Source organism: Bubalus kerabau, chromosome 1 (assembly GCF_029407905.1).
Source record: "Bubalus kerabau isolate K-KA32 ecotype Philippines breed swamp buffalo chromosome 1, PCC_UOA_SB_1v2, whole genome shotgun sequence".
Classification (NCBI taxonomy): domain Eukaryota; kingdom Metazoa; phylum Chordata; class Mammalia; order Artiodactyla; family Bovidae; genus Bubalus; species Bubalus kerabau.
Window position 1 is genome coordinate 161,594,217 of NC_073624.1, and position 7,185 is coordinate 161,601,401.

The following is a 7,185-nucleotide window of genomic DNA, read 5'->3' on the forward strand; positions in this document are numbered from 1 at the left end:
AAAATGAAATGAAGATTCAAGAAAGTTAAATAACTTGTTCAACATCTAATATCTTGCAATGAGGCAGGACAGAGTGTTCATGATGAATAGTATTCTCTTTTAAGGAGTTTATAAAAACAAAGGAGGAAATGTCAATAAACAGACGCTCCTAATAATGGCTGCAGTTCCCTGTGTTATACAATATACCCTTTTTGTCTGTTCATAGTAGTTTATATCTTTTAATTCCATACTCATAGCTTACCCCTCCCCATCTCTCTCCCAGCTGTATCCACTAGCTTGTTTTCTGTATCAGACAGTTTGCTTCTGTTTCACTATATAAATTTGACCTTTATTTTTTAGATTTCACATATAAGTGATAATGTACAGTATTTGTCTCTGTCTGGCTTGCATAACTATTATTTTGCAATAACTTTAAATGGAATATAATCTATAAAAAATACTGAATCACTATGTTGTACACCTGAAGATAACAGAATTCTGTAAATCAACTATACTTCAAAAAAATTACATAGGAAAAAAAGAACGAGTCTCTCTTGGTAAAGATCTTGGGAAAAATTCAAACCTTCTGAATTTAAAACTGGAAAGTCTACATCAAACCCCCTGTTCTCCCTAGAGAAGCATCAGCAAAAATTACCAATTTGCCTGTGAAAATGGAGGACAATTTTCTCTTGATGTTGTTTCTTTCCTTCTTTTAGGTCAAGTAAGTGATCCTTTTCACTTACTTGACCTAAAAGAAGTACAAGGAATGTCATCTTGTTAGCCTGAGGAGATTAATGCAAGTCTTAAATGACAGTGATCTGTTTTTCCTTCACTGGCCAGGTCTGGCTGAGGAAATGAATTGCTGCTGATTTTTTGCACGAGAGAGAAATGTTGCTCTTACTAGAATTACTAAATTGAGTTGGAGATTTCCTCACATTAACTCCTCAGTGATTGCTATTACAAGAAGTATTTTATTTTGGCAACTTTTGTTATAGGAAACAGAATTTCAAACTGGTTCCAAGAAGAGGGAAGTTAATTACAAATTAACTTCCATGAAAGATGTGACTTTCATGGAAATCTAAGAACAGAAACATTGCAGGAGGAATTTGAACACCTGTAACTTGTGGGAGAGCCTAGACATGGGTTAGTGACAGGCGCCTCCGTGGTCAAAGCACTCACAAGGTTTCTGTTGAAGTAATTGGCCATGAACATGAACACAGTTATGCTTTGCATGTCTGTTTATTTCCAGTCTACTAATCACTCCATATTTTTAATATTTCCTAACTTAAAAATTCTCAAGACAGTCAGGCCTGCTAGTCTAGAGTTGTGTTTCTTAACATTTAATATGGATACAGATCAACTGGGAATCTTGTTAAAATGCAGATTGATTCAGGAGATGTTGGGTAGGGCTTGAGATTTTGCATGTCTGATTAACCTCCTGGTGATGCCAGAGATACTTGTCTGCACATCATGGTATGTGTGCAAGGTAGAGAATCTTACCAAGTCAGGAAATAGGAGTACTAGGCCAGTTCAGGGGTTTGACCAACTTTAGGTCTTGTGCCTATGATTTGTCTAGTCACTTGGGACCAGAGTTTTGGAATAGGTTCCACATTGTATCAAATACACAGGGACCATGAGAGGGGAAGCTTACCAAGAAAGAGACTGGGATTAAGGTGGCACTTAATGCCTCCAGTAAGCAGTTATATTCCACTGAGTACTGGATTTAGTTCAGTAACTTTGTCCACTGGTGAGTACCATCACTGAAGATCAAAGGAGAGCCAGACACTCAGGGCCTCCCTACTCACCATATTACTTCTTGCTTTAATTTCAAGATATGAAGGAGTGACCTCATTTTCTCATAGCCTACTTGCAAGGAGTCAAACATGACTTAGTGACTGAACAACAACAACACTATAAAAATTATTTTAAATATTTTATCTTTATAGATCAAACCAGTCACTCCTAAAGGAAATCAGTCCTGAATATTCACAGGAAGGACTGATGCTGAAGCTGAAACTCCAATACTTTGGCCACCTGATGCAAAGAGCTGACTCATTGGAATAGACCCTGATGCTGGGAAAGAATGAAGGCAGGAGAAGGGGTTGACAGAGGATGAGATGGTTGGATGGCACCACCGACTCGATGAACATGAATTTGAGCAAACTCTGGCATGTCCATGGGGTTGCAAAGAGGTGGACACAACTTAGTGATTGAACAACAACAACAATCTTCATAGATGGGCAATGTTTTATTAAATGAAGAGAATGAAGGAATCCGTTGGTGTGCAGAGGTAGAATTGAAGATGCAGCAGTTGAGGGCATCTGGGTGGGGGTGGGGGTGTGAAAGCAGGGAAGAAACAAGTAAATAACCAGAGGTAAACCACAGACGAGCCACTCACCCCGTACACAGTGGATGGACTCGCACGAGTATTTCTGTCATTTGCTTCTCACTTGACTCTCTGCTGGGTCTGTTTGTTTTCAGCAAGTGAGAATGATTTTAAACCCTGAGTTCACAGCTGCTGGAATATTTACTTCTCCTAAATGAAACCACTCTTTTTTCTTCATAATTCAGGATTTTGGTGCTACAACAGCCGCTGAACTGAAAGTCAACACTAAAAGGTGACTCATGGAAATGGCAGGGAAAGTAAATCAAATATCAAATAAAGCCAGTTCCTTCACTCTCCCAAACTGATTATTGTTCCTTAGAAGATAAAATATTTAATCCACCCTAGAGCTATGGAATCCAGGGGCTCTTATTACCGAACAGCTTTATTGCAACAGGTTAGATGTGTTCATCTTAGCACTTTATAAGTTTGCCTGGAAAACATTTATACTCATGAAGTCATTTGGCTGAGCTTTATTGGCTTATATTTATTCCAGAGAAAAGCAATTTATTTTTCTTTGCAGAAGTCGCTCAGTGCTTTCCTGTTTTCTCATGCCATCCTTGATTTTAAGTGATTACAGCTTCAACCATCTGACCCAGAGATTTTATATATGTATGCTTCCCTTTTGCTCCAGAGGGCATGATGTGGACATATTTACTATATAACATGTAATCTATTATTATAAAGAATGGTTTATTCTAGTCAGCTCAAAGACATGTTAATAGACATTATGAGTTAATAGCAGAGAGAGATAGGTATACGAGTGTTGTGTTTCCATTTGGATAGTTTTTCATTATTTCAAAAGATCAATCTCTTTCCTCTGGTCGGGGGGAATATATATATATAGAGAGAGAGAGAGAAAGAAGAAAAGAGAAAGTTTTGAGAAGAGGAGAAGCGACCCAGGGTGAAACACGGGACAGAATGGCTGGCTTGGCAGCTAGGACCAGCCTACTTCTTCTCTTGTCTCCCTGGTGGCTCCTGGCAGCCTTTACAAGCTTAAACTCCATGGTGGTCTTAGAGGCAATGTTTCTGAAGGCCACGGAAATGGCCTATCTGCTTAGGTCAAACACATTAAGAAACGTCGAAACATGTTGCCCCCCTCCACCTTTCACTGCATGCAGTCCCTTTGGCCCAAGGAGCTATGCACACAAAATAGGAAGCATTTTTTCTTTAGTTCACACTGGCTGCTGTTTGCATCCAGAACCTTAGATCTCCCAGTAGACTCTACTTGCTTGTGATCTTCATACTCCAAGTAAAGGAGAGTGAGCACCACTTTGCCTCTGGAAATTCTTTTATGATTGCCTCTGTTGCCCACAAGGTGAAGTTAGAGCTGAACGTCTCCACTCAGTCTGAGGGTCCTGTCTGTTGCCAGAGGAAGAAGCTGGAGTCTTCCCACAGGGCACATACTGCTGGTTGTATATATGGGACAGCTGTTCAGTATGGAAAGAATTTCCTGTCTGGGGCTCCACCATGGTGGAAAGTCACCTTGGAAAAGCCCCTGATGCTGGGAAAGATTGAGGGCAAGAGGAGAAGAGGGCAGCAGAGGATGAAATGGTTGGATGGCATCACCAACTCAGTGGACATAAGTTTGAGCAAGCTCCAGTAGATAGTGAAGGACAGGGAAACCTGGCGTGCTGCAGTCCATGGGGATGCAAATAATAAGACATGATGTAGCGACTGAACAACAACAGGGACATGACATGCTGATGCAATGGGGCTGAGGCACCTCCCCATTCTTTGCACTGGGAGGCCTGGCTGGGCTGCACCAAAGCTGCCATAAGAGGCCCCAGAACTTACCCTGGCTCAGCTCTTTGCTTTCTGTCTGAGGCTGGCCCTCTCCAAATTTGAGGAATTCCTGTTTTGATTTCTGTTAGTGGAAAGATTGCTCTCTGTGGAGGTAATAGGAGTTATTTTCTTCTTCTCCAAGACAAGCAGGGAGGTGGCCAGCATGTTGATTATGCTGCCAGCTTTGTGTTCTGGCTCCTGGTCATTCTAAAGCTGCTGGTTGTCTGCACTGCTACACTGAGAATTAGAGATAGAGTGGATGGGAGTGGCAGGACCAGCATTATTGCTGAAACTCCATTGGTTGGGGTTGGCAGAGACTATTCTCATGTGCAATGCTGTTGTTGGTCAGATTAGCAGAAGGCTGGGGCCTCAGAGTAATTGCACAGCCCTCCAATTCTGAGCTCATATGTCCAGGGGCAGATGGGTGGCCATCACCTTAGACTTTTGGCCCATCAGTGAGTCCTTGAGCTCTTCTTGTGTATAATCTATTAACACCATCAACTCAGCCCTCTTGGGGTCTTTGTAGTCAGGAAGTAGTTCCACATAAGGCTTTAATTCCTCTTTATGACCCAGATTTATCCATGAATATTTCACAATTTGATCAAAAGTGACTCTCCTGGTGGGACTGAGAAAGAAATTTCTTAAGCAAGTTTTCACACTCCATGGACAAGTACAAGGGACTATGGTACGTTTCACTCCATAACTTCTCTCATGGCTCCTTGAGATCCGAAGGCTGGGATCAGATGACCCCTGCATATAGGAGAGCTCTCAGCCTTCACACACACCCCCCTCACTTGGGTCTATCTTAAATTTTGCCCTGGAATAGTTCTGGGGCAGCAAAATTACTGCCACAAAAGTTGCGCAACTAGTTGCTGAAGGTGAATTTGTTGCTGACACCAAGGTCTACAATCCTGATTTCATGTCAACATCCAAGAGTAGATTTTCTGCCTTTCAGTCTCAGTAAACAACCCACTTCTGTTGGCAGTACTCACACAAAGCAGATACTTTCTGGTGGAATTTTCTTCAAATTTGTTTTCCTTTCATGTGCCATGAGCCTCTAGGTAATCTAACACATCTCTTCCGCCAGCATATTCCATGATGAGGTAGATTCTCAGTCTTGAGATTAACTTGCTTTTCCTCTCTTGGTGAAAACAAACCCTGAATTTTCTGAAGTTTAATGCTAAGCTTCATACTCACTGTCAACTCACTCTTAAAAATACATACCTTGAAATTATATAAAAAGAGAGCCTAGAAATTTCAACATTTACCTTGAGGTAACAGATTTATAATTCACGTATAAAAGTGCTTAGTTTCCTTCCAGTTTATTGTATCTGATAGTTTTTAAGAGATTTGTGAGGTGCACAAAAATTCACTGTTGGTGGCTGTGTAAATACCTTTTGGTGGGGATTTTACAGTACCTATGAAATTAAAACATGCATATGCTTTTAACTTGCAGCTCCATTTTTACAAGGCTATTATACAGAAATGCTTATATGGACAGAAAGATATGTTTGCAAGGATGATCACAGCAGCATTATTTATAATAATGAAAAATATTTGTAATGATGAAAAATATAAGCTAAGATGAATGTCCATCCATAGAGAGACAGGAAATGATCTATAATACATTCATATTTTGCTTAATGGATTCTTACCTTTTGTTCATCCAGATAACCTTCATCCTTGTGATATTTGTTTAGAGCTGTAAAGAGACCATTATTAAAACCCAGTCCCTGCTCCCAACCACATAGTTTAAGCTGGAAATTGGCATATTTTAATTTCCCTGTCCTGTAGGCTAATGTTGAATATCCCAGACTTTGGTAATTGAACAAAGATACAACAGTCATAATTCCCCAGTCTTATACATATGCTCATTGATCCAGAGATGGATACCTAACCCAAACTGAATCAATTAAGAGTCGTATCATAGATTTTTGAAGTGCAACTAAGAAAGAGCCCTATGGGAACTTGTTGGTAGCCTCATTTCCCTTCCTGTAGAGATGTTTTGCTTTACAAATCCACCTGACAATATGCAAGAATCTGAGTTTAGAGAAGAGTGTTCAAAATTTTGGTTTCAGGAAATACTGAGGACCAACTCAACCTTCTGATCCTATAGTTCAATCATTCAACCCTTCTTTGGAATTCATGACCAATACATTTCTCCTTTAAATCTCCTTAAATTTCTCCTCAGTCTTAAATAGATCAAATTGAGTTTCCGTTTTGACATTATATTGGTGAGTAAAAAGGCATATTTCATAACAATATGAATAATTTGGTATAATTTTTTATAAAACTTGTACCTTATTTGTATGTGAATCTAAAAATCATAATAGAAGAGACACAGCGAAGTACTGACACTGCTGGTCTGGATGAAGCACAAGCTAGAATCAAGACTGCCAGGAGAAATATCGATAACTGCAGACACGCAGATGACACCACTCTAATGGCAGAAAGTGAAGAGGAACTAAAATGCCTTTTGATGAAGGTGAAAGAGGAGAGTGAAAAGATAACTTAAAATTCAACATCCATAAAATTAAGGTCATGGCATCCAGTCCCACCACTTCATGGCAAATAGATGAGGAAAAAGGGGAAGCAGTGACAGAATTTATTTTCTTCGGCTCCAAAATCACTGCAGACAGTGACTGCCTCCATGAAAGTAAAAGATGCTGCCTCCTTGGAAGAAAAGCTATGACAAACTTAGCATATTAGAAAGCAGAGACATCACTTTGCTGAATTAAGTCCATATAGTCAAAGGTATGGTTTTTCCAGTAGTCACGTATGGATGTGAGAGTTGGACCATAAAGAAAGCTGAGCACTGAAGAATTGATGCTTTCAAACTATGGTGTTGGAGAAGACTCTTGAGGGTCCCTTGGACTGCAAGGAGATCAAACTAGTCCATCCTAAACAAGATCAGTACTGAATATTCATTGGAAGGACTGATGCTGAAGCTGAAGCTCCAATACTTTGGTCACCTGATGCGAAGAGCTGACACATTGGAAAAGAACCTGATGCTGAGAAAGACTGAGGTCAGGAGAAGG

General features: G+C 40.1%; 1 pseudogene; it reads right to left on the reverse strand.

Moving 5' to 3' along the window:
* Positions 1-4,427: 4,427 nt before the first annotated feature.
* Positions 4,428-5,828, reverse strand: LOC129657080 (serine/threonine-protein kinase MARK2-like; annotated as a pseudogene).
* Positions 5,829-7,185: the final 1,357 nt, after the last annotated feature.